Raw genomic sequence first — 26,767 nt, 5'->3', positions numbered from 1 at the left:
CTGTTTAATAAGACAGCAACGAAGAGGGAAAGCAGCAGTCATGACTGCAGCAAACAGAGGGAAAATGTTGCACAACAGGCAGAATTTCTGAAAAGGGGGAACCTTTTCAGAAATGTGTGTGGCAGAATGCACACTGAAACAGACCATAAAGAAGCCAACAGTCTGGCTCTATAATGCTTCATTTGAAAGTGAATGTGAAAGCAGGTGCGCGTGAGATTACTTAATGCCTCTGCTTGTCTCCAGATAGTCGTTCATACAAGTGTGACTAACATGCGAGTTTGTTTAAAACATGGTTGTGTGACTGCTTGGGTTTCTACGTGTTACCTTGGTGAATATAGTGTGATTAGAAATGATGCAACAAAAAAAATACTGTGCGTGCATCCGTGTGTGCATGTGTGCAGAACGGTCTCCCTCTGGCAACGTGACAGGGATATGACTGGTTGTAATTGCCTGCTCCACTCGACTCAGTGAGGGGTTAATAATGCCAGTAGCCCCTTATTCCTACTGTCACCTTCCACTGTACTGCTCTGACAGTGGCTTTCACTCTGGCCAAAATAATCACGTATAGTAAATAAATAAATGTAGTTACATCTATCTTTACTCATGTATCATGTACAGCATTGGAACGCCCTATGGGTCTGCTGCTTTGCACGATTCACCTCCAGAATCAGATCATTAGATACTTGGTACATTCTGCTTATTATAAATAGCCCAGAAGGCTTAATGGCAGTGCTAGGCATTGGAATGACTTAAGATTTGATAGACGCAACAGTCCCATAAGCCACATTCCCATCATACCTTAAGCTCAATTGGATTTAAACCACATTTTACATCAGGGTTTAAGACATCATCAGCTGCTATAAATTACTAATCATACTGCTGTTGAGAAGTATAATATGTGTCAGTTGGAACTACTAGACACTTATTACAGTGCAGATACTGAATGGTGTGATATTCATTTAGGAATGTAAAACAAGCATTCAGTATTCATTACAAAAGATTAACACTTTCAGGAAATACTTTGAGGCTCAACTCACTGATTTGAAAGCAAGAGTTCTGCTCTGCTTCCCAGGGAGGGGCACGAAAACCATCTCCATTAAAAGACCCTGTAGCCCCAGGTTCCCCAGCGAATGTAAGAGATTGGCAGCATCTAATTACATTCTGATGGGGTCTGTTCCTTTAAGGTACTAAGGTGCTATTCCATGAAGAGAGGCATTCTGAGTCTCCCAGGTCTCCAACTTGCTACTTTTAGGATCACCGTTTAAATTGGGTCCTGGAAAAAGGTGCTGATGGTGTGTTGAGAGGAGATTGGGCTGCTATGATACTGGAACCGCAAGGGGAATTAAAACGCTGTCAGGCCGCAAGCAATAAAACCTATCTAAGCATCACCTGGGATTTTCTCCTTCACTAGAGCATATATACACAAAGTTGCAAAGTACTGTAACGTTCCTGTGGAGTGACCACCTGCAGATGTAATAAAAAGCTCAATATGTAACTTGGAAGAGATTATATTTGAGACATCATGCCGGCGAGTCGGCTGTATCCACGTACACAAATGAGGTTAAAGCGTCTTACCTTCATGCTCAGGGTGCATAATAGGTTTATTACCACTCCATCATGCCTGCTGTGTTTATGTTAAGCTTTTACAGTTGTATTTTTTGTTTTAAGAGACATTGCACTTTCACCATCTTAAGGAATCGCTCACTTTTCCACAATGTGCGCCAGAGCTTTCTTGTCAATAAAACTACACATCTCTGCAAAACCCAGACAGCAAGAAGAACAGCGTAACAACTCGGGGGCCCGTCTGGAGAAAGGTATAGCTTGAGAAATAATCTCGGATAATGGCATCTGCTGAGGTGGAACTGTAATTTTATGATTTCATGTGCCACAGTGTGTATGATTGCAGCTGTCACTGCTGAATACAGAGCATGGGTGACTATGCACACAGTGCAAGGCTTGACAGGAAAGTGTTAATTCAACAAAGAAGAATAAGATCCATTCTGAGAACAGGCATTCAGTTCTATTCCAGCAGAGTCAAGGTCCCACTGTAATGTTTTCTTCTTTTTATTCATTTCATATATAAAGATACGGTTAAGTGAGAAAAATGTTACTTTAAAGGACAATGGCAGCAGAACATATCTGACCATGACGTGGTGTGTACTATTGACAGTGGATAAATTACAAAGACTAGCAATAATACGTATAATACAAATTCTGTCGCGAATACAAATTTTGATGACGTTAAGTGTTAAGTAAGTCTTTTTAAAAATAGCTGTTAATCATTGCTGTATGTGTGACGATGTTCATGCAAAGCTTTGTTCAGATTGGCCCACTCGCTATGGAGGAGATACAGCTACAACCGTACTACTAAGATGTCTAAAGAGATCGTGATAAGATTACGTGTAGTAAAATCAATCTAAGTACAAGTGAAATATTTGGATTGTGCATATGAAAACAGGGCTCATACACAAGCAGCACAGAAAAACATCAAACTACCACCTTATGAAAGAATTAGAAGTATATTTGATTAGAGAACCACTAGCATATTTTAGGATTTGTTTCCCAATGGCTGATACAACATCCCAATCCTTCACACACAGAAACCTTTTACCTCTAATTGTACCATCTGCTGTGTAAGATGTTTTATAATCCTGCGCTGGAGATAATGCATTACAAACAATCAGAGATAGAACAATCACTCTGTGCATTTCTGAAATCCAGAAGAAGAAAAAACAGACAAAAAACTAAAGCTCCAGATATATGAAGCATCTGCAAGTACCTGAGGCAACTCATTATGACTTCGGCAGTGAACCAGAGAATTGCGCAGTATAGTCACATCAGTTTCCTGTCATAACAATCATCATCTAGCCAACTGATATGTCACAAATCTTTAGCTCTACGCTTGGCCAACAAACTGTGGTCTTTTGCAGCTTCTGTTTAATGCAAACCAAACCAACTCTATGTCAGCAAATCACACTCGTGGGAGTGGTTTTCAGCTTGGTACAGATATGAGGCAACACATCAAAGCTCCCAACTATTCTTTTTGGGGCTCCTACTGTCTGTGAACCACATGATCTACCAATAGCAACATCATAACATTATATGGTTTAGTTTATAAGCTTAGCAAACTTGTTCACAATCATTTGATATATAGGTATATTTATATAGCTGCATGCTCAGCTTTACCTGTATATTCTATGTTAATTCATAATGTCAATAATGATTAGCTAGAAACATCAAAGCTGCTATGAATAATCAATATTTTTAACATAAACATTAGGCAAAGAGTCACAGAGTCAGCAGGTTTCCTTTGAGCAAGGTCAAAGGTATGTGGGAACCAGGGTGAACTTAATAAGAAGGTTCAAAAGAAGCGTATGTCATACCTGTGTGTGTATGTGTGTGCGCTTTTTCCTGACACTGTGCTATGTACTCAGCATTTAGACAGTACAGATGCATTGCTGATGAAGACCACACTACTGGGACATCATGGCAATGCCTGTACACACTGTGTGGGCGAGTGGGGTACTGCTTCATAGGAGCACAGTGGCCTCTCACACCAACCTTAATTGCACTGCTAGCCTCTGCAACACTCTCATTTCATCTACCTGTCTAATTGCTGTGAAGGTAGTGGGAGGGCCACGTGATGATGAGAGTCTGGTCACAATGTTTAGTGGGGAGACAATAAATTACACAATGCTTCTGTGAAGGGAACACAGTCTGGCTCCATGAGGGTTTGAATTTCTCTGCTGTGCTCAAATCAAAGCACATTTATTCATTTTTAAAGCATTTCAAGCTGCATGTTGGCTCTTAAAAGTAAAAGTGTCACTGAAAACAAGGAAACACTCTAGTTTTAAGACTGAAGTACGGTGGCCCTGAGAGGTCAAATGCACTACAACTTGAAAAGGTTAAACACCAGCAAACAGAAAAATGCTGCAGAAGCACACAAAACGCAGCAGAGGTTGAATGATACACAATGAAGGTAGAAACAAAAAAAACATGGAACTGTTTTTGGGTGGACAATAATGTTACAGTTGTGGAAGTGACAGAAATCAAAATATGCGAAAGGTAACATAAAGGCACACTTAAGAGACACACTTAAAACAAGAAGAGGATTCATCAGTCTTGGGAAGAAGAAAAAGATGCAGATAATGTGTCTTTTAAATGCATGATTCATATAATACTATAGACACATTTGCTGTTAGCTGTTTACTGTTAGCTTATCACTTCCACAGCTGTTGTGTTATGTGTGCATGTGTGGTTTTTTTTCTATATCTGTTGTGTTTTGTTGTGTTTTGTGTGCTATTGTAGAGATTTTCTATTTGCTGGTGTTTTCTTAAGTTGCAGTGCGTTTGACCTCTCCGAGCCACCGTAGTGAAGTCTGTAATGAAAATTTCTCATATACAGTTACCGATTGTATATTAAACAAAAATGTTACCCCCAATAGGGAAGGTAGTACAGAATAAACCTTCATTTTTGTTAATGGCCAGCAGGAGGCGATTTGTTGCAGAAAATATTTTTGGTGTATAAAGAGTAGAAAAAGAGCTTGCATCTTATTTGATGTAATACTTCAATCAAAATGTTCCCTGTTTGTTTATGATTTCAATGATCATTTTCAAGTATTTTTTAATAAACAGAACAGTTTATTATAGATCGTGGTTCCATTTTGAGACGATAAAACAGGAAATGATGGTTTGAATACCTTGTGATTCAAACTCCGAGTGTGTGAAAACACATGATTTTATGGTAAGATCATCTCGACTCACGTGGTTTTAGGGTAAAACGAAGACAAGATGATCAAAATGCTCAACTCAAAGTTTTTAAAGTGCAAGTGCATAAACTTGTAGCTATGGCCATCTTCCACATACAGTCTATGGTTTTTCTGAGTACAAAGAGCAAAGAAGTACGCAGTGTGCTCAAAATATTTTGTATTCACTCCCTGCACAGCTGCTGCTCCCACTTATTCTCCACTCATCCTGGGAGAAAAAGTTGCTTCAGTTCTCACCAAGGCAAACAATGCCGCACTTCAGCTGCGTTATGCAACACAAAGTGAAATTTAAAGGCAACACAAAAGCGCACAAAGTCAACAAACCTGAAACAAAGACCTGTCAACTCAGGGTGAACATGTTTTAACTTGAGCACTATTTTGTAGTTACCCCAAGCTGTAAAGTAGTATCTGACTCCAGAAGATGAATGTGCAGAGACAGCGACAAAAGATGAGGGTCTGAAGGGAAATGAGAGAAACAACAGGAGCTCCTTGTAAAGCCTGGATTTAGTCAGTCTGAACTGTCACAAACAAGCGTCACAAACACAGTCACTTTCTGCTGTTTAAGCATCTGTACTGCCATTTTGGGACATGCACACTTGATGTAAGTGGCCAAAAGACAAAGCAAATCACAAGAACAACCAAATGCGCTTAGAAAGCCAAAGCATCCCCAAAAGGTACTCCACTGCACAAAATCACATCACCCCACTCACTGCCACTCTGCACCACTTATATAACCTGTAAGACCTCTATATGAGTCCGAGATTGAAATTCTGGTGAAGTAGATGAAAACTGGCAGGAGCTATTACATATATTCTGTGTAATGTCACCTCAAGCAGGTCTCTTATCTTGGAATATACCAATGGAATGCATTGGGGGCATGACTGGAGTCCAGCATATCTAGAATTGGGGATAGGTGCATACAGACTCAAAAGCAGTCAAAAATAGAAAAGTGATCTGGTCGTAAAGAATATTTTTGTGTGAAATATTAAAATGTGCTTATTAGTCCAATTGATGTTAATGCCTTCCAAATAAAAACTGGCAAACCTCACATCCCATTATATAAGCTGATAAGATTTTGGAAACTTTGAGTGCTTTGAGTTCTGAGCTTTGAGGCTACGAGTGCAAGCAATTTACTTTTAAGTTAAAGGCAGTTAAAAAAAACAAAAACAACTCAAAGTAATCAAATATCTAAAATTAAATTAGACAGAGCAAATTTATGATGGAGACTATAAATCTATGTGCAACAAGTAGAAGATTATTTTAGACTTTGCAGGGTATAATAACAGCATGGACTAAAAATAAGGCTGGTGTTTCTGTGTATGTTACATCGGTGATGACAGTTTAGATTTAGGTGTTATATTAAATTGCAGAATTGCTTTTTCTCAAGATTCCACCACTTGCAACTCAGTTTTTTTCTTTAATGACCAGTAAATTTCTTCTTATCTCAGGACATCAAATACTTATGCTCTGTCATATGTCTTAGAGATGTGCACTGGCTGTCCTCCAGCATCAGAGAGATAGGAACAACAAAGTCTGGGTTTGGAGGTTGGAAAGCGTTGAATCGGTTGGAAGACTGTGGTTCAAGTTCTGTTCAGCTTTGTGTTTCCGACCTTGCCTTGTTTTTTATTCACTTGCTTGTACTTTAGCAGTTGCTTGCTGGGTAAGGTACCAAAAACTGTTTGGTTAGGTTTAGATTAAGTTGCTCATTCACAGTAACCGTATGCATAAAAACCCCCAAAATAAAACAAAAGCAAAACAAAGTTGAGTGCATTTATATGTGGCACCAGGGGGAGATCTTTTCAGTCATCCATTTGTGATGAGATGGAAATAAAAGACCGTTCTCACCATTATCATACACCTGATGCATCACATCACCAACACCACAGGACACCTTGTGCATATCTTTTAGATCATAGCAGCATTAGTTCTCTCCCTCTCTCTCTCTCACTTAATCATGCCTCTATCTTTGCATTGCAAACTCACAAAGAGACGCACTATCACCCTCAATTAGGCTCCGTTTTAACATTTTAACATGTACGGAAAACACGATGACGGGTCCATACCACTGGGATTTGGCTAATCATCTCCATGGCAACTCTGCCCTGTCAATGCACACACCTGTCACAGCGTGAGTCTATCCAGCTTGCCGCTGGGCTGGAATTCCACCTGTCCACTTTGCTTCCTCCAAAAATGCACAAGCTGCAGCTTTGACAAGCCACTGGACCTGAGGAGGTGCTCTGTGCACTCACACAGATGCACACATGCGCACTGACACGTCTCATGCATAATCACACATGTAGCAAACGGCCCTCGCACAGGACTAATGAAACATGAAAAGTGGCAACATATAAAATCACAGCGTGTTAGCGCTGAATGTCTGTCAGATTTTTTTCTCTCAATCTTTATTTAAACAGGCAAGCTATGCACATTCCTAAAACTCTGTTTATTCATAACTATAGCCTGAAGAGATGAGGTGCCCTTATTTGAGATAATTTCCAGCTCTTTGTCATAAAAGCTTTTCTTCTTTTTAACAGAAGATAACTGTGAAGGTGTCAAAAGTTGTTGATTGTCAGTAGTCTGAGATTTTTGTGTTTTCCTCAGCAGGAGCAAATAAAAAATGTATTTTACAAGATATGACTATTCAGATAAGAGATTTAAATCACCATTTTTTTGGAACAGCAGTTCTCAAATCTGTGGCTGGAGAACCTTAAAGAGGAAAAAAAGGATTCGAGGACCTGCTCAAAGATATGAGCACTAAAGCTTTTTAGTCTGGTTATTTCAGAACTTTCATAAAAACAGAAACATTTAAATTTTAATTTTGTTTTTAGTGACATACACTTAAATTGACTTTTACTTTACAGATAATATATGTGGACTTAGTTTAACAGCATTAATACATTGGCTGGCTGTGTTTGCTAGCACCTGAGGACAAATTTTGCAAATAGTTGCAAGTTAATGAGACCCTATGAGGATCCCCAGATCTCACTTCAACAACTGTTTCTTTGAGCCACTAAGAGGTAGGAAATATAGGAAGCATTCTTTGCATCAAGAAATTCTGAAAGAAATCAACACCTTGACACAAATATATTGATTGTATGACTGTGGCTCCAGAGGTAGAGCAGGTTGGTGGTTAAGTCCTGCTCTAGTTTGCATGCCAAAGTGTCGTTGGGCAAGATACTGAACCCCACGTTGCTCTCTGATGCATTCATTGAAGTTTGAATGCTAGATAGAAAGCACTTAGTTTGAAACATTATAGAAAAAGGGCTCAAACGAATGGATGAGTTAGGCATTTTGTATAAGGCGCTTTGAGTACTTGGTAGAAAAGCGCTATATAAGAAGCAATCCATTTACCAAGTACATAACGTTCATCTAACAAATTAACTGTATAACCAGGGTGTGAGAGTTACTGTATAACTTCCAAGTCTACACAGGTGACACTGACATTAACACATCAGATCCCATAATACCATGGTGCAAAGGCTCTTTTCCTCTGCTCCCACAGAGCAGAGCATTTCACTTGTTGGCTTGCAAACACAAAGTATCCTCCCCTGTATAGAGCAGGAACGGAGGGGGCGATGGGTGCAACAGAGGAGCCACTCTGCTGATGATGAGGCCGATGTGCTGAGGCAGAGGAGTCTGCGCCCTCTGAACGCTGAGTTACGCAGTGGAACTAGACCCCCTCTGTGTGTGAGCTGCAAAGGGCAGCCACTTTGTGTGTGTGTGTGTGTACATTTCTTTGAAAAATGGTGACTTAGATATTTCACATTACATAATACAGGTAAGTAAAAGGTTAAAAGAAGGTGTTTTGAAGTGTGTGCACGGTAATGTTGGAAAGACAAGGAGAGGGAGACAAATGGAGGGCTGTAACAGGGTTGCAGAGGTGGGTCGGGGATGGAAAAAAATTATGAGATTTGTGATGTATGATGCTGAGTAAAAGCAATCATGAACTTAAGGAAATCCTTGCGGGCCCTCCTGTAAAGCGCTATAAAACTGCAGCTTTAGATGCTCTGAATCAATACGATCTGCCAGCTCTTGCTCTTTCTCCATCCCAAGGGCCACACATTATGAAAAAAACATTACATAAAAAAGGCAAATATTACTGTTGGGAAGCAGTTAGTCACAAACACACAGCTTAATGAGCACCAAGTAAGAACCTCAAATTGCACAGTCATTGCCCTGCAAAGATTCCTTTTTCATCTTTGCACAAAGAGTTATTAACACGGAATCTCGGCAAATTAACTGTTCTCTGCGGTCGTATTGTGGCAGTTTCTTATCCCTTGTGCGATCAATATTAATCAGAGATGTGAATTATGTCAGCGATTCAAGGCAATTAATTTGTTTTGTTTTTTACCCCCCCCCCGAACCCAAACCTACCTATCTGTTCCCAAGGAGGCCCATCCTTTAGCTTTTCCCTGCCAAAAGGCTTAATTAATTGTACGTAGTGAGTCTATAGGGCCTGTTTTTTTATCTTTCCTTTTTTTTTCTTTTTTTGGCTTCCTGTTGATTTTCCTTTAGCTTTAGCCTCGCCCAAGCCCAGTCATGCTTATAGAGGCGCCCCAAACCAAAATGGCACTCACTACAAATATTGACACAGTCACCCAGGGGCCGCGCCAAACGAATGCTGCCCCAGTGACAGAGGCATCTGTGACTCCAAATGGAGCATGGCAGAGCACTCGAAGTAGGAGTGTACGATGTGTGACGTGGAGGAGAAGGACGAGGAGGGAAAGAAAGCAGATGCAGACTGCTTCATTTCCTTTTTCCCCCCCAGTTCTTCCTGAGCAACTTACTCTGGTTATCTCTCCGACCGACTCTTGAGCCCATTCTATACATTTTATGATTATTTCTTGGGCTTTTTCTCCTCATTAGCCCTTACTTCCTTGCTGAGCAGTGGCCTGAGCTGATGATGACTGATTTGCAGGGAGCTGACAGCGGTTTCTACATGGCATGATTAAAAAAAGTCTTCAGCCTGAATGTTGGTGCGTTACTTAACAAGTGAATATGACCGTACTGCTATAGAATTTTGAAGCTGGGCGCAGCTGTCCTCTTCTATCAATCCCAGCCTAACTGTACAGATCTACAGAGGTAATAAGGACCCCGGTAGTATTTCAATTAGAGAAACGGTATAATGGATGGATGGGGCTAGAACATAAGGAGGAAAGGTGGAAGGAGGAGAACAGAACAGGAAGCTTGTTAGGGTAAGGCCGGCGAAGGAGAGGGAACGTGTGTTTGTGTATGTAAGGGGGGTGTCAGAGGAACAATGGCTCAGCCAGGGTGCAGTGATCCAGGAAAGATCAAGCTGTCGTGTGGCCCCCTAGTCCATATGTACTATTTAAACAGCATGCACGTATGCACACACACAGCTTGACGTGCCACCATCAGTTTTCATACTGTGTGTGTGTTTGTTGGTTTTGATGCATGCTCTTGAATGCTTGCCTATCCGAGTCGCTTGAGCAAAAGTGAGACGTGAAACGCGGAGACAGATAGTTGAGAGAGAGGTTAGAGTGTGCAGTGACTGGGTGTGCGTGTGAGAAAATGAGAGGGGTGACAGGTGGGTTGGGGTGAGGTAGGGGGGTGGATTTAGTGCTGCCAGCGTTAGTGCATGACATGTGGGTGGATATTGAAGATGTTATTAGTATCACATTTGCAGGTCTTATAAAACTGCCACAGAGCTGGGTGGTTTTCATACGTCTTCAGCTGATATGTGTCACGCTGTCATTTGTGTTGCCTTTCCAGCAGCTGCTGGGTTGATCATTCAGTGATGGCGCGGTAATTACTTGCCGTCTCGTTTCTCTGTTCTGCTTAACGTCCCTGTCGCACTTTGGTCAAAATTGTCCGTTTCATAACTTTATTTTCCAATAAAGAGCGGTTCTTCTTCTCTGCTGCTTGACCATAGGGCTATAAAGGCACCCTCCACAGGTAATTACCAAGGATGTAAAGCTAACGATTTCTCACTAATAATAACTATAAGGCTTTACATTATTTACATTCCTTTTTCGAGCGAGAAGTCTTCTGCAGCCACACTCTTAATCTCGCAACAAGTGATTATTTCTCAGATTTCCCACTTCTGTCCTCCCGGGAACCAATTTACACCTTGCTTGAGCTAAAATTTGCAAGCATGCTGCACTGCTGTTGTGAATGAAACACTTGATCTCATTTCGGATCCGGGCACGAATGGGAAAATCCAGCCTGGATGATGCTCTGCATAAGGAGGCTCTTCCTGAAAGAGCTAGAGGATACTCTGGAGATTGTTATGGGCAGCAGCCTTGACCAGTCTGGCAAGGGACGGAGAAACTCTGAGTGTAGATGCTGCTTGTGGAGCAACACAACTCAAAAACATTAGAAAACACAGTGAGATGCCAGCTCTGTGCTCAAACAGATGCTGAACAAGTCATGACAAGGTTCTGCACATTGCATACACTGCACATCATGGCTATTGCATAACTTCCATAACTAAGCTCAATATTTTAGATGGAAAAAACTCATGCACTTGTATGATAAATTACACACTGAATTCTGAATGATCACAAAGGTTGTGCTCATGTAAAAAATATGTTTTGATTCCAAGGAAACTAAGATACTAGTATGACTGAATATAAAACTTTTTCATGTACGAATACTTAGAGTAAATGTCTGAGGTATATATTGAACTTCATAGTAACCATTTCTCAGTCTTATTTCTGCTGCTCTCTAAATGTATTTTATCAGTCACCACTGTGGTAAGTAGGTTGGCTTTACTTTTATTTGAGCAGGATTAAAGTTATGCCTCCTCCCAGCCCAGAGAGTTGCCAGCTCATTTTAATGCTTTTCTTTGGGGGGGGGGTCATTATTGTTGTTGTTGTGGTGCTCACACTAATGCGAAGATTACAATGAAAACAGCAACATCTGCTTCCAGAAGTTTAATCCCTCTGGATAATCCAAAGAATATCTTGTTTTATAGTTTCCATCAAAAGTACTGAAAAATAGAGCTCCCAATGAAAAATGTTAAATTGGAAATTGGGGCAAGTTATGATTTTTTTTTTTTTTAATTCAGCTTCAGAGGCTGGGACTGTTATGAGCATCTTCTATCAGCCATTTATTCACTTAATCCAGATTACCATACAGTAGGACTCCTGGAAACTACTCATTTGGGAATTTTATGGTGCTCAGTGTGAAAAAAAGAACAAATTTAATAAATATAAGCAGGTTTAGAAGGTTTGGTTTTGCTATCCTCCTTCTGTCCTCTAACCAGCTGGGGTTTAAAAAAAGGATGGGCATCAACCATGATTTGTGAGTTGCTCATCTTGGTTAAAAGCAGCCCTACTACTGCCATTGGTGACAACATCAGCCATAACCAACTGTAGCAGTAAAACAAGCATTGACTTTAAATTAAACAAGAAGCTAGTTTGTGCTTATTTACTGCTTTCTACTTACAGGGTGGAAGCAGAGCAGCAGGATACACGGTTCTTCAAATGAAGAGCCAGTATCCCCTTTAATGGGGTTCTCTGGCCATACTGTAAAGTTTTAGAGTGATTCCCCGCACTAACAAATCCATTACATGATTACCAAGCTCCCATAGCAGAAAGACAGAGATACTGCTGGCTATGTCTGACCTGTTAATCCAGATTCTAAATGATGCCAAGAACCAAAGAGACATGAATCAGTGTCGCTGTTAAGTAGCCTGTACCAGTTCACCCACCGGCTGCCGTAGCAAGAGTTTGTCTCGGCTCAGTGGGGGGAAAAGTAAAAAACAAAACAACACAAAACAAAAAACAATGGAGGGAATTGTTTAACACGGCGCACAGATGGCGACTTGGGGAAGCAAAATAATCGAGATCGCCGCTGACACGTGTGCTACACTCCATAAATTAAAGAGGATCCAGTGGTAGGGAATGCGGGGTTTGATTTTGAGGTGGAGAGCGAAGAGAGCGCTCACGATGCATGCTCAACAGATGGGTAGAAAATAAGAGAGACGGGGGCAGAGCTCGCGGAGGCTCCTCTGCACTCCCGTTGTCGCGTCCCGTTTGTCATCCCCGCTCAGCGTCACCGGAGCCACCTGCTCACTACCGAAGCGGGAGGGGGGGCATCTGTGGGGCCGTTTTCTCCGACTAAACCCTGGCACACTTATCATTTCACTGAAAACAGCACCGACTTAGACCGAGAGAGGCACTGCGGCAGACGCACAGCACAGTCAAAGAGGTGCCCACGAATGCGTTTTTCACCCACCTCATCAAATAATCAGACCCAAGAGTTTCATCAAGCAAGCGTTCAAAGGGCTTTCTGTTGCGTGCTGTGATGCCAGTACGGATGTTAGTCAAGAAGCCCCCCCTCCTCGGTTATTCAATCCCCAGTGCACGATCAGTGGCGTCTTTAGTACATCCTGGCTCTTTAACATTCAATCGGAGAAGGCACCCACTCACCCAGGCGCAGAGCGCTCGCTGGGGGATGGTGGTGGTAGGGGCTCGGCATCAGTACCTCGATCATACAGATATAGATGCTGAGACCGGCCGACGATCGTTGCAAGCATCCCTAAACCTTTCGTGGAAACGTCGAGGAGAAATCCGCACGCGGGAAGAGGTCTGGTGTGTGGACCTTTATCTAAATTGAGAATGGCATCGTGCCCCCCCCCAAAAAAAGAAAGACCTTATTTTTTTTTGTTGGGGTGTTGAATGCAGGGTTGTGCTGATGAGAATGCATCAATAAAGCGAGAGGCGAACCAGTGTGTTGGAAGCTGGAAATAAAATTGTCTGTGCGGGGTACGTGCCCACGATGCTCTCTGTGCAAGTGTGTGTGCGTGTGTGTTTCTTTCGGCCACTGCGGAAAGTTACAGGTCTGACAGCGGGTTTTAAAGACAGACTTACAGTTCTCAGTGTCTCCCACTGAGGGATTCGGCATTCAGGGAGGATTGTGCTTTCAAGCAGAGTTCTACTAATGGGCTCTAACTCAACGGCTCAGACGTGTTTGGGGATTTTTTTCCTACTGTGACCGCTACTTTCGCTCAGGTCCACAGATCACATACCCTCCCCCTTCCCACCCCCCACCCAACACGGATAACTATCCATACAGCTCAGTCTTGTGAAACTGCCCTGGACGGACGAAAAATAACTGTACTGCATCCTGAACGTATATGCGTCATTAAAATCGGACTTCCACACAGCATGGATGACATGAATGAAATAAATAAACAAACCGGCAGTGTGGATGGCGCAAAGAAACAGTCTTACCCCCCCTATTTTTTTTTTTTCAAAAAAGCTTTGAGTTGTGTGGGTAAAGCACGTTACCTGATCGCTGTCAGCAGCAGTTATTTGATGCGACGGCTATTCCCCGATCGGTTCCGCTGATACAAATTAAGTTTCCCATCCATGGCACGTCTCAGACTGAGAGGGGATACTATCATTCATTCACCCTCGCAGCCGCGCGGAATCTTCTTCCAACAAATGTTCTCCGCGAGGCATCCCACTTTGGCGTGTCCGAATGAAACCCAGAAACAATAAGTGTGGAAAACAAATCAATGATTCGATCAATTAAAAAGAAAGACGAATAGCTACGGACATGAAATAATAATGATCAATTTAAAAGAAAAAGCATCCACAGATCAAATGAAAGAACAGAACAACGCAAAAAATAATAATGCGATGGTGAAATGAAAGAAGAAGGACTTCGTTATTGTAGGTGTCCAGTTTTGTTAGAAAATTTAAAAATAATAATAATAGTAGTATTAAAAAAATAAATAAATCCACGTCATATAATCTCCATGGTTTTACGCGTATATTCCAAAGCAGTGTGGGGACGCGCTCACAGTTAACAGCGCCGCAATAGCAGGGGCAGAGTGGGATAGCGGCTTTATTTTCAACTGATGCTCGGTACTCCAAGTCCAAGGAAGCTCTTCTTTTGGTTGAAGCTGGGAGAGCGAGTAGGGGGAAAAACAAGAGAGGGGGGGGGAGAAATGGAAAATTAAAAAAAAAAAAAACAAAACACAATTTTTACTCCTTTAACTGCCTCTAGTCTCTCCTCTTCTCCCTCACGGAGTAAAGCGTGTCTGCGTCTCTTGCCTGCTCTGGCATTTAGGATAGGTATCCACAGGCAGCGGCTCACAGTCGGGCATCTGGCTCCCCTGCAGTCGCTTCACAAGCGGAGGACAGAGATGCGCGCCCTCGCTGCCCTCCGCCGGGAATCCGAAGCGCGTTCACGGCGGAACACCCCCCACCCCCCTCCTCTCTCCCCTCCTTCCTGCTCGTCCTAGCCTCAGTAGCATCACCCGTAATGACGTCAGCACGCGCAGTTTCCAAATACAGCAAGTGCACGAGCCCAGATTTATTCAAATTCACAGGTTTTTTAAAAGGATAATTCTGCATATTTATAAAGCGGAGACAATTCTCTGGCTTGTAACAGTTCACACTTATTTTTCACTGATATTTCTGCAACATCTCCCACGTGATCAGGAACAAAGAAAACAAACAAAAAACAGTCAGAGATTATCAGTTAACAGTTATTTCTGCTAAATTTGCTCGGCACTTGCAGCTATTACTGTAAAACCACACACTGCACAGGTCAGTCCACATGCAACACCCTTGTTACCTCTTCATGCCTTCTGTTTCACATGCTGTAAAACACTGAAGAGATTTAGCACTATCACTTTTTTGTTTTTAACTAGTCTTGCAAGACTGGAACTAAAAGGCTATTGCATAAACAACAGAAAAACACACACTTTTAATATTTCCATTTTGTTGTTTGCTGTTTTGTGGTTTTGTGTATAGAAGTGTCCTCTGCAGTTTACATGATGTGACTAGAGACTGGAGAGCCTTCCTGTATTTGCATCAGGATAAGTAAAAGGGATGAAAATTGCTGTTTGGTCAACTTGGTTTTGGAGGAAAGGCCGTTGGGGTGCAGCTTCACTTGCAGACAGATATAGTTATGCAGATTGGCCATATTTGAATGATTGAATCGGTTATAATGCAACCAAGCCAAAAAGAGTGCAACCTTTCATGAATCCTTTTTTTTTTCAGTTTTATTTTATGTAACAGTCAATATCAAGGTGTGACATCAGTGGACAAACAGAGAGAAGGTCAGGGGTAAAAATGAACCACATGGCTCTGAAGACAAATGTGAACCGCTTTACTTTCACAGCTCGGATCTGAAAATTGCTCACCACTGGGCCCGTTTGAACGGAGCTGCAAATGACAGGGAGAAAAATAAAAGCTATCACAGAAGTATGTCTAGCAGATTACAGCATGTCAGAGCCCGAATATTAACCACAAATTGTTCAGCTGCTGCAAGTTCATAGATTTGCCTTTAGAGTAACGCTCCGTTTTCTCTGTTCATCCACCTTTTTGTGACACGGTGGGCGGTCGGGTTTCTAGAGCAAATTTTCCTTTGGAAATTTGGCACTCACTTGCCGCAAGACTTGGGGGCATTACGTCAGATTCCTGAATTGCATTACGCAGATTCATTTCTAATTGGGAAATAATGATTTTTTTTGTGGTGACACTAATATCGCGCTATTAAAAATGAAATGAGTCTGTATTCATTAAATGTCAGGACAGAATGCATGTGTCTGTATTTAGCAGCTTTATCAAAGGAAAACTAGGGGGGGTTATGTCTGGATGTACAAGTGTGAACTGATCTGTTAGTGCTAAATTCCTCCACTCTCAGAGCTCTTATGCTTTCTATGAACATTTTTTGCTTCCCCCCCTTTTTTGCCTGAGAGGATTCCGCCGAGAATTAAATTTGTGGGCTCTTGAATTGGACCAAATGAAAGCACAAAGGAGATCAAACGGCGGCACTGCCTGTGACTGATATAATCATTCTCATTTATTAGAATTACAGAATGCCATCATAACTAATTCTGCTGCTGTGTATGCATATATATATATATATATATATATATATATATATATATATATATATATATATATATATATTTATATATACACACACACACACACACACACACACAGATACATATATATGTAGAGGTAGTTAAAATGGATTCAGATAAGGTTAACTCTTCTAGTAAAAGGCAAATGACAGGCTTTAGTTCTTCCTACAGAGCAAAGGCTCAGAAGGGCACATGCACATTATTCACACAACTCACACATTAGTCAACCTTGCCATCCTCACATCTCGATGCATCATTTTCTGTTAAGGCAGCAGCTTAGAATAAAAGCATCACAAGGATGGAAACATTTTTTTATTGACTGCAACAACCTATTTTGCATCAATATTCTTGACAGAGATAAAATAATCATTCTTGCCTTCATTGTAAAATTGTGGTGTCTGGCAGGTGTTTTTGTACTTTAGTACAAAATGCAAACCAAATGGGGACAGGTACAGTATAATACTAAACATGGCCTTTTGTTTGATACGTTCATCCACAGCTCATAGACTTTTGTGTTTTTACACATTATTGTTCATTTGAATATTCAAAACAAACAAACAAACAAACAAACAAAAACAAACTCTTGCATGTGATATCTGTTTCTGTAAAGCTTTAACTGAGAAATTGTGTTTTCTATTAAATCCCTATGAATAGGTCGTGCTCTGAGCCACAAAGCTTCACTTTAGTAGAACTTACATCTATAAAAATTGCAGTATAATTCTTATCTGTGTTCTGAAGGTTCTTCCAGAGGGGATTATTCATTAAATATTCACAGCCTCATTTATCATTTTACGTGTATAAATATGGAGGAAATGAAGTTTCTAAAGGATGGAGAAACAACATTCAACAACATTTCAACACATAATAATACAAAATCTGTTTTTGTTTTTAACTTACATAATGAACTTTCTTTGTATGTTATTTATCTATTCCCCTCCACTTTATCATATTTGATTAGTTGGAAATTAGATTCACTATTATTATTGAATTCTGATTCCACTGTCCTCTTGCAGAACTTGGGCTGGCTTTTAAAACCATTGCCATTTTGGGAGTCTAAAGCCCACAGAAATGTCTGCCCAATAGTAATATCAGATCACAGAAATAAATGAATGTCAACACTTAATATTGCAGCCTGGTTTTACTGCCAGATAATGATCTTGTTACTTAAAGTAAACAGTGAACTGAAGGCTGAAATAATGACATAATGGTCGCTGGATGATGGAAAGGACTTCTGAGTTTGCGAAGTCGGCTGCAATTTCAGCACCATGGAGAGCTCATGGACGTTTTGAGATGCTTTTAGTGAAAACACTCACACACTCACACACACACACACACACACACACACACACACACACACACACACACACGCCCACCTGCCCACACACACACAGACACAGAGACACACACACAGACACATACACACAACAATGGTATAGCAAGGAAACAGAATAGTGCTCTCACAGAAAACAGGATGAGAAGATTTCAGCACCATGGAGAGCTCATGGACGTTTTGAGATGCTTTTAGTGAAAACACTCACACACTCACACACACACACACACACACACACACACACACACACACACACACACACGCCCACCTGCCCACACACACACAGACACAGAGACACACACACAGACACATACACACAACAATGGTATAGCAAGGAAACAGAATAGTGCTCTCACAGAAAACAGGATGAGAAGATTTCAGCACCATGGAGAGCTCCACCTATATTTCAGAGAGACTTGCAACAAGTTTGGAAGCTACACTACACACACAAGTCAGGGAATGAACAAACGCACAATGATATAGTGAATTTTGGGACAGCACTGATATGGATGTGGAACCTACAGCGTAATATACACCGGAGGTAACTACTGATGTTTTGTAGACACGTGACCGTTAGCCATATGAAATTAACTTGCCCCTTACTTTAGGTGTATGGCATTCAATGTTGGATCAAGTGAATAAGTTCCATGTCAAGTTCCACAGAAAACTACTAACTGGTTGCTCGCACATTGCTGTGCTCCTAGTTTGAACGAATGTGATGGACTTGTTTTCAAAACACTGGCCAGCTGTTCTCCGAGCTGCAGTGAAACTGTGAAAAGTACAACGCAAAGCAGGAAGGGAGAGCTTTTGCCTTCAAAGTAAAAGTTGAGCCTTTTGAAACATGTTGGCTGCAGAACAGAGGCACAGTTTCTACTTTGAAAATGAACCTTCAAAGTAAAAATTAAAAATATTTTGACCTACGAATAAGAACTAGATCAGGGGTGTCAAACAAAAGGTCCGGGGGTTTAAAATGGGCCCAGCACAGACTTTAATGCGGCCCACTGGACATCTTGAACAGAAATGTCTGTGTTTAACAATGTGTCCACAGTAAAATAAATAAACAAGTAAAGGACATTTTTTGTTATTTAACAAAAACTTTGTGCTTTATAATTAAAAGGACAGCTTGGAGCCACTGTACCAGATTCTTTTCTGTAATTTTACATGCTTATTTAAATCCAAAGAGTTGTGCTGGCAGATTTCTTTCAATAAGAAGTGCAGCATTTCTTTATCATGTAGTATTAGTGAGACGTGCTGTTAAAACTTCACTTCTATTTTCTTATATCGAGATATCGCAAGAATTACATCTGCAGCTAAACTTATTTACACTGAGAAAAAGGGGATTTTTACTGGTCTGCCCCACTTATGATCAATGTACGCTGTCTGTGACTCAGATGTAAAATTAATTTGACATTGCTGAGCCTGATAGGAATGAGTAATAGTATTTGCAGACAAACACAAAGAACTAAAGGCAACCTGCTAGCAACCAAAATAAAGCAGTAAAACCTTGCAACTAATTTCGCCAGCGAGATACACCAACTTCCAGTCAGGGAATACATGTTTCCCTAGCAAACCAGTGTTTGTATCACGTCCATATGGCTGACAACTCTTGAGCAATGTGTGCATATTGTCATTCGAGAGATCTGAGTAAATATAATTTTTACTCTGGGCTCTTCTTCTGCAAGCAAAGTGAAAAGGTACCAAAACCTTCTAAAATTTTTGTTGGATATCAAAAATCTTTTTTAATATTTTCACAACTTTTCTGAGCTTTAAGTCAGAGATGTAAAGCTGTGATCACAATTTAACAGCCCTGAAGCTGAGCTGTGGTGATGCTTCAGAAAACAGCCAGACCAGGCTTTTTATTTTTCATGCAACTGTATAGTTTACATGTTCTATATGTTCTTTGACCTGATTATCTGACATCTGGTGTGACAGGGGGAGCATTTCACTATAGACACTATGGAAAAATCTACTGGCAGAAACATTCTAGAGAGGACTGCAACATCAAGAAGCTAATTTGAGAAGACTACATGCTTTAGTGTTTAAATGCTGAGTATTGACTTTTGCAAATAAACGCCAACCTCACCTCACTTGCATTTTTCTAGTATTTAAGGAATAAAACACATCAATGAAACAAGCATTTTCCTTTGTGGCAGCTGCAAGACTTAGTGTGTGCATATATGGAATGTACATATTTCTTTCTCAGAGCACAACCTTAACACATTAAGAGAAAAAAAAAAATCCAAAAGGCGTACCCACATCTCCACCGTTGGCCCCCTAATCAGGACAACTGTAATTTTCTACTCATCCTCTCTGTAATTTTAAAATGCGTGCCGTGCCAGAAAATTGTTTGGCATGTGTTGATTAATTTTGTTGAGGCTAAATAGGCCCCGAACAATACAGTTTGATTTGTATCCCAAGAATCAGAGAAAGTTAAGGGCAGGCCAGAGCTTCAGAGTTTAGTATACTTTGTTCCTACAGTTTCTCCGCTTTCCTTTTGTTATTTTTTTTAAATGTTGCTACATTCAGGGAAATTTGTGAACCCAATTCAGTCCCAGTTCCTCTGACAACAAGCTAAACCTCCTTTTTCAAACTTGAATTTCACTTGAGGTGGATAGTATCCCTCTAGGACCTGCTTCGTGTCTGTGAAGCACCAGCTGTTTAAATGTCCATACTTATTACTTGCCTTTAGGGTTTATGCCCCCCCCCCGACCTCCTCCTCTATCCTTCTCTCTGAAGATTGCTTCTACACCAACTTGAATCAAAACATAACACAGACCAAATCATGTTTTTACCAAACGTCTCATCCATTCAGACTTTTAATTGCTACAGTTCAGCAACCCTCCTGTCACCGTACCGCATTTCGAATCAAGAGAGAGCAGAGTGTCGTTCTGCCAACATGAATCCAAGCACAAAACAACTGCCCCAAAATATTAAAAAGAAACTTTTTTATTTTAGCTTCTTCTGTTTCCTCAAATCTGTAACTGTGCCTATGTGCATTTAAGGCCTTTAGTGAAGTGTATGCTTGCACATGTTTATGTTCATCCGCAGCCGTAAACACGAATGGCAAATAAAAACTTGGGGGTACTTATGCTTGTTTGTGTGTGTTTGTCTAATGCTCGGCCTAGTGAATCCTCAGAGGGGTGGGAGCTTGGAAAAAAGCAGTGGTCCATGAAGTGAACTAGAGTTCCTCCCTGATCAAATGTGACAATTATGATAGTGTTCCTCGGTACAAAACTCCCCTCTGGCTCCCCCATCCATTCCATTCTCCTCTCCACTAATGCCATCTCCTCTTTCCATCCTTTACTTGCTGCCCTTTTCTCTTACATGCAACCGGTACTCTGTCTTTTCTAAATTTTTCTCCTTTCCCACGCCACAAACATTTTGCTCCTCTTGCTCCCCTCCCTTCGGTCCCTTTCGTGTTTTCTCTAGCCTCAAAAATATTCTGTTCCATTTCGAAGTACTTCACGTATGTCTCAACAAACAATTGATGCATATGAATTCACTCTAAATGTATGAAAGCTATATGATTGTTGTTGTTGTCTTTCAGTGCTATTCACACAAAGTAATCACAAATAAAGTGTTTGTTTGATATAAGCGGTGCAGTGGTTTGCCAGCACTTCCATAACTGTGATTAAAGACACTTTACACCTTTACGCTTTTGATAAATGACTGTACACCTGAAGCTATGAGTCAGTATCCTTCCTAATGACTGTGTAGAGCTCTGCTTAGAGACAGCAGTGCTGTGAGTTAGACTGTAATGCTTCCATGTTAATGCACACAATGACAGTGCAAACAGGCTGATTCGCAGCAGTAATACTGTTTACCATGTTGGCTCTTTTAGTTCAGCATGTTAACGTGACAGCTTTTCTCAAACGCTTTGGCACATTTGTCAGACTCACAGCTCGGAAGATAAATTTTCCCGAAACAGCTCATACATGTGTCAAAACACTATGGTTAACCTCCAAAAAAAGCCGCAAGGCTCACCCAAAACCATGAATTCATGTGTGAAAAAACACGCTTTTGAGTCGGCGAAGAAGTCCTTCACGCCAAAATGAAAAGTTCTGTTTAGCCTTTCTGATTCTTAATGTTTACATACTTTGTCAGAATGACTCAAGAAATTCATTCCTCATCTTGTAATTTCAGTTCTGAGTGTATTCATTGAAACTGACTGCCTACTGTACAAGACTTTTACTTTTCTGAGAATAACAGACCGCTAATGTGTAATATTAAGATAACTGATGTGATGCTTATTTCAACAGCATGCACTATTATTTTACTTTAATATTTAGGTGATATGAGGGGTGAAAAAAATCATATTCTCCCAGTGGTCACACAAAATAATAGTGGGAAGCAGCTGGACATCCTTTTCACTCGTGTACCTAATGCTCTCCCTTGCGGTGTAACCATCATGTGAACTTTTCCATTATTTTCTGTTGTATTTGTGTGTATTTTCTGAAGATGTACTCCTCATTATCTTTCATGTGCTGTTGCTTTAATAGCTCAGTAAAAAAAATATGACTGGTTGTAACTAGTTGTTCTAGGACTACAGTGATTTTTTTTTAAACTTTTGGTAGACAATTGCAGGTAGTCGCAGCGACCAGCTAGGTGTAACACTTTCAGCCTTTGGGATTTTTTATCACAAGGCAACAGCACAAAACGACTGATGGGAGGTAATCAGTCAGTCGTGGATCGACTTAGAGTGACTGCAATCACTCGCGTGCAGATTGCTAAAGGTTTGAAAATAATTGCCATCCACTTTATAGACACAAACTGCCAACACATTGCAATCAATCAGTCAGTCTGTGGTGATGGGTCCAACTCGTCTGCGATGCGTCTCTTTGCAATAGGGGACCACTCAGCTGGTTGCCAACTGCTTATATTCTGCTTGTATCTTATATAAAAACAAGGTTGCTAAGCACCTATGTCATCTTGCACTTAAATCGCCATATTATCACGGTGGTGACAGTATTGCATGCAAGTGCCAACATGACCCCATTCAGTCCCAAAGTGATAGCAGACTCAGTCTGTCTTATTGCTGTTTCACTTCCATCCTGACAAATCAATACCACTTTGAAGACGGGAACTGACTGCAAAGGGTTGCAGACCTAGTCTCCATCTTTGAAATATCTATCTCAAATACACTGAGATCACAACTTCTTTCACAGTTGCAGTAATTTTGGTCATGCAGGGGTCACTAAACCACTCTTTTCCCTAGTGTGGCAGTACTATAAATATTTATCTGTGCAAGTTTCACAAATTCTTGTAACCTGTTTGCACTCAAGCTCTTAAAATATCCTGAAGATTTTCACTTTTTTTGACTTACTTCAGCTGAACCGTCATTAGATGACTGAGCCAGAGAAACTCAGAAAAGATGGCTCTGAATTAAAAGTTCAAGAAAACGAGTTACACACACCAGGTTCATTAATATAGATGACTTTCTGAATGCTACTACAGATTGGAAAAATTTGTTCTTTTGTGGCTCTAGAGGGGGCAGAACAAAATTGAGTGATATTTACTTGATGCAACCTGAAGTTAAGTTGAACACTATGAGCTTAATAAGATAAAAATAATGGAGAAAAACAGCTGTGGTTTTAAGAAAGTAGCAAATCGCGAAGGGAGTTTGCCAGAACTTAGCCAGCTTTTCATCTCAAGGCTTAAAGCGCTTGCAAAATCTCTAACTGGTGATCTCATTTCATTGTATACCACATAAGCAGAGTGGCCTATTAAGGAGACACAAGCATCTGCACTAAGTTTCAATAGCTGCCAAGACATTTCACTTCAAACCATAAATGGGAACCTTAAGTTGGCACAACTGAAAATGTCAGTGGAGCCTTTAATAAGGATGATTTGTCTGCCGGGGACCAAGAAGGCCGGTAGAAAATTCCTCTTAATACTTTTTGATGTATCTGTGTAGCCCAAAGCAGCGGATCAACGTACAAGTTGACATTGCCATTCCTACATTTCCTTTAAATATTTTCAATAAAAGATTCAATAGTATCTGATCTACTACAAAGAATTTTAATTTACAGTAAGGAAGTGGTGGAGCTGCCGCTGGGCCTTTTTCATAATAAAATGTGTAATAACATTAAATCCCAATCTGTTATGAAACTCAGTTCCTGAGCAAATGCAGGTCTCGGTGATTTCAGTACTTGTGTCATGAATTATTCTCTAGCTTTCGATATATTTGATTCAGATGAATTCTGTCAAACCACCCTGCATATTCTTTCATTATGAATCCGTATAATTGAGCTGACAAGCTATGAAAAAAGGAAGCAAATTTTACAATATGGCATGTTTACTGCAGGAATAATCTAAGGACATCAAAGGACACAACCCCCCTGGTGAGCTACTGGATGTACAAAGGGACTGATATGCTACAGTGAATGTACAATTTTATTCTTGTAGCATAATTTTCAGCATTTTGATATTCTATGCATATTATTTCATGTCTCTTCTTTTTCTTCTCACTGTTTTCTTAGAGTTCAGGGTTGGTTGCATCCATGGTGAGTCAACGAAGTCAGGCTCATCATGAGACAGACAAGCCTCTGTATGTGCCATAAATCACTACCATAAAGCGTAACATGTAGTCAGTAGTCAGTGGGTCATCTCCACATATCCACACACAGCAACCCTTACCTCTAGCTCCAGTGATGAATTTCAGAATTATCTGAGGGAGAAAAGCCTTTCCTCCACCTGACAGAGATGGATCGCAGGCTCACTGCAACCCCCCACAGCCCACCTACAGTATAACTTCTCACTGGTCACCTTGGTCCACCTATGCCATCCCTCTCGCCCCTCGTTGTAGACATCTATCACCTCGCCCCGACCTTCTTCTCATATATCTCCCCTGGTCCTTCCATCTCATCCCTCTGCCTACTGTCCATCTCGCCATCCCCCTGCCCATACATTTAAGAGCAGCTGAAGCCCACAGCAGAGCACACTTTGTTGCTCCATCCATCATGACTGACTGCAGGCCAGGAAGAGAAAAAAAAAATCCTGTGATTTAAGTCTATCTTCCTGGGTGGGCTGCTTTGTGGTGTCCAGCTGGTTTTTAGATATAATAACACGTGAACAAAAGAATCCCTTTTGGAGTTAAGCTACAGTAACTACTGTAACGTCCTTCTGCCTTCATTACTGCATGTTTTTGATATTCTATATTAGTTTCAAGCGGCAACTGACAACCGTAACGGTCTGTTCTGTGTCAGATGAAAAGACACCTTCTGTTCCTGATTCACAGAGGGGTGTCAAAGGGAAAGACTGTTTAATATTTCATTCTCACTCTCACGCTGCATGGAAAAATAATTTTTGATTGGCTTGAAGGTATTATCAATAACTTAAATATGCAACGAGTCTTCAGTATGACCACACTAAAAATGGTCAGTATAAAAATCTTTAAATAACTTACTGAGCATCTAAGATGAGCATTATGTTCCTATCGGCCAAGATTACACATAAAGACAGAAGTGTGAGTTGGCACAGGACTGCTGTAGATTTTTACACATTTGCACTTAGTTGTTCTACTCAGCCTGAAAGCGTTGACATGTTCATGGTATCCCTCCAGTCTAAAGTGGCTCTCTGCCAATTTATGACCAAGTGCTACATCTGACGGAGGTTATGCATACTTGCATAATTTTGAGTTTGATCTAATTTCGTAACAAATATTTTTAACGCTGAAAACAGAAACACTGAAGCTCAGGCTGTGTCTTGAGTTGCGTACTTACCCTTGCTATTTTGAGTCTATAAGTGCATTCTTTTACATGGAGTGCTCTACAAATACCCAGGTGATGTCATGATAGTGGCAAAAAGTGTGAAACACTATGCACTTCTCACCTTCAGTCATCCCTACCTTGTCCATCAAGAGGGACAATTTTCATTCAGGATGTTAGCATGCTAACAGTGGCACTTTAAAAAAACAGTTGCTTAAGGTAAACTACACATTTCATGCTATTTGGGTATGATTATACATGGAGTATTTTTTGTATTTTATTTGAGATAATACCCTGCACCATTTGAAATTCTGAAGTTTTATCTATCTGGACATTTAAAAAAATCAATCAATAAACAAAGAAAAATCATAGGGTCTGAAAATTAAGTAAATGCAACATTAATACCGTATTAAACCTTGATAAAAACTAAGCCAAAATGTAAAAATCTAAGTATACTTCCACTGCTTCCATAGAAAATAAGAGGGTAAGTAACAGCAAGGTGCTGTTAATTAAATCCACTTCATTAAAAAAGCTGAAGTTCTGGCAGGCCTGGAGCGTTCAGGTATTTATAACTGAAGCCCACGGATGAAAGATATCAGTAATAATATCAAATAAGCAATTGTTCTTGACAATCAGTCTGAAAAGGGTTATATGGTTATTTCTAAACAACTTAAAGTTAATCGTTCTACAGTGAGAGTTACTTACAAGTGAACAACATTCAAGACAATTGCCAATCTTCCTAGGAGTGGGCATCCGAGTAAATTCACCCCAAAGTCAGAAGCACGGATATGAGAAATTGCAAAAAACCCAAGAGCTGCACCTCAGACTGGTGGTAGATGTGATTCTATAGTTATTGAATCATGGGGGTGTACTTAGTTTTTCACACACTGTATTGGCTTGCTAATTACAGACTAAATTTATTCAAAGCAAAAAATAAAGAACTGCCAGGTAATATTCAGAGTATGTTTTTTTTTGAAAGAAGGAAGCTATAATTTAAGGGGTTTTTGTAACTTCAAAACAGGGAAGGTCCGTACTACAAGAAAAAGCTTTTGTGTTTCTGTTCATGGAGTGAAACTGTGGAACAGTCTGAATATGGAATTAAAGAAATGTCC

The 26,767-nt window shown here is 40.5% G+C and overlaps 1 protein-coding gene across 17 annotated transcripts in view; it reads right to left on the bottom strand.

Moving 5' to 3' along the window:
- Nucleotides 1-14,902, bottom strand: part of adgrb2 (adhesion G protein-coupled receptor B2) — a 241,619-nt gene extending 226,717 nt beyond the window's left edge. For 10 of the 17 annotated variants that reach the window (XM_005453861.4, XM_025902295.1, XM_025902294.1 and 7 more), the window contains exon 1: nucleotides 14,023-14,899. The gene's annotated coding sequence lies outside the window, so the exon portion shown is untranslated. Of the gene's footprint in view, nucleotides 1-14,022 lie in introns of all 17 variants that reach the window. The other 7 variants (XM_025902296.1, XM_025902299.1, XM_025902301.1 and 4 more) reach the window with 3 other exon arrangements.
- Nucleotides 14,903-26,767: the final 11,865 nt, after the last annotated feature.

This window comes from Oreochromis niloticus, linkage group LG22, assembly GCF_001858045.2.
Source record: "Oreochromis niloticus isolate F11D_XX linkage group LG22, O_niloticus_UMD_NMBU, whole genome shotgun sequence".
In the NCBI taxonomy this organism is placed as follows: Eukaryota; Metazoa; Chordata; class Actinopteri; order Cichliformes; family Cichlidae; genus Oreochromis; species Oreochromis niloticus.
The sequence above is the reverse complement of the archived record's forward strand: the minus strand, read 5'-3'. Positions and strand labels throughout refer to the sequence as shown.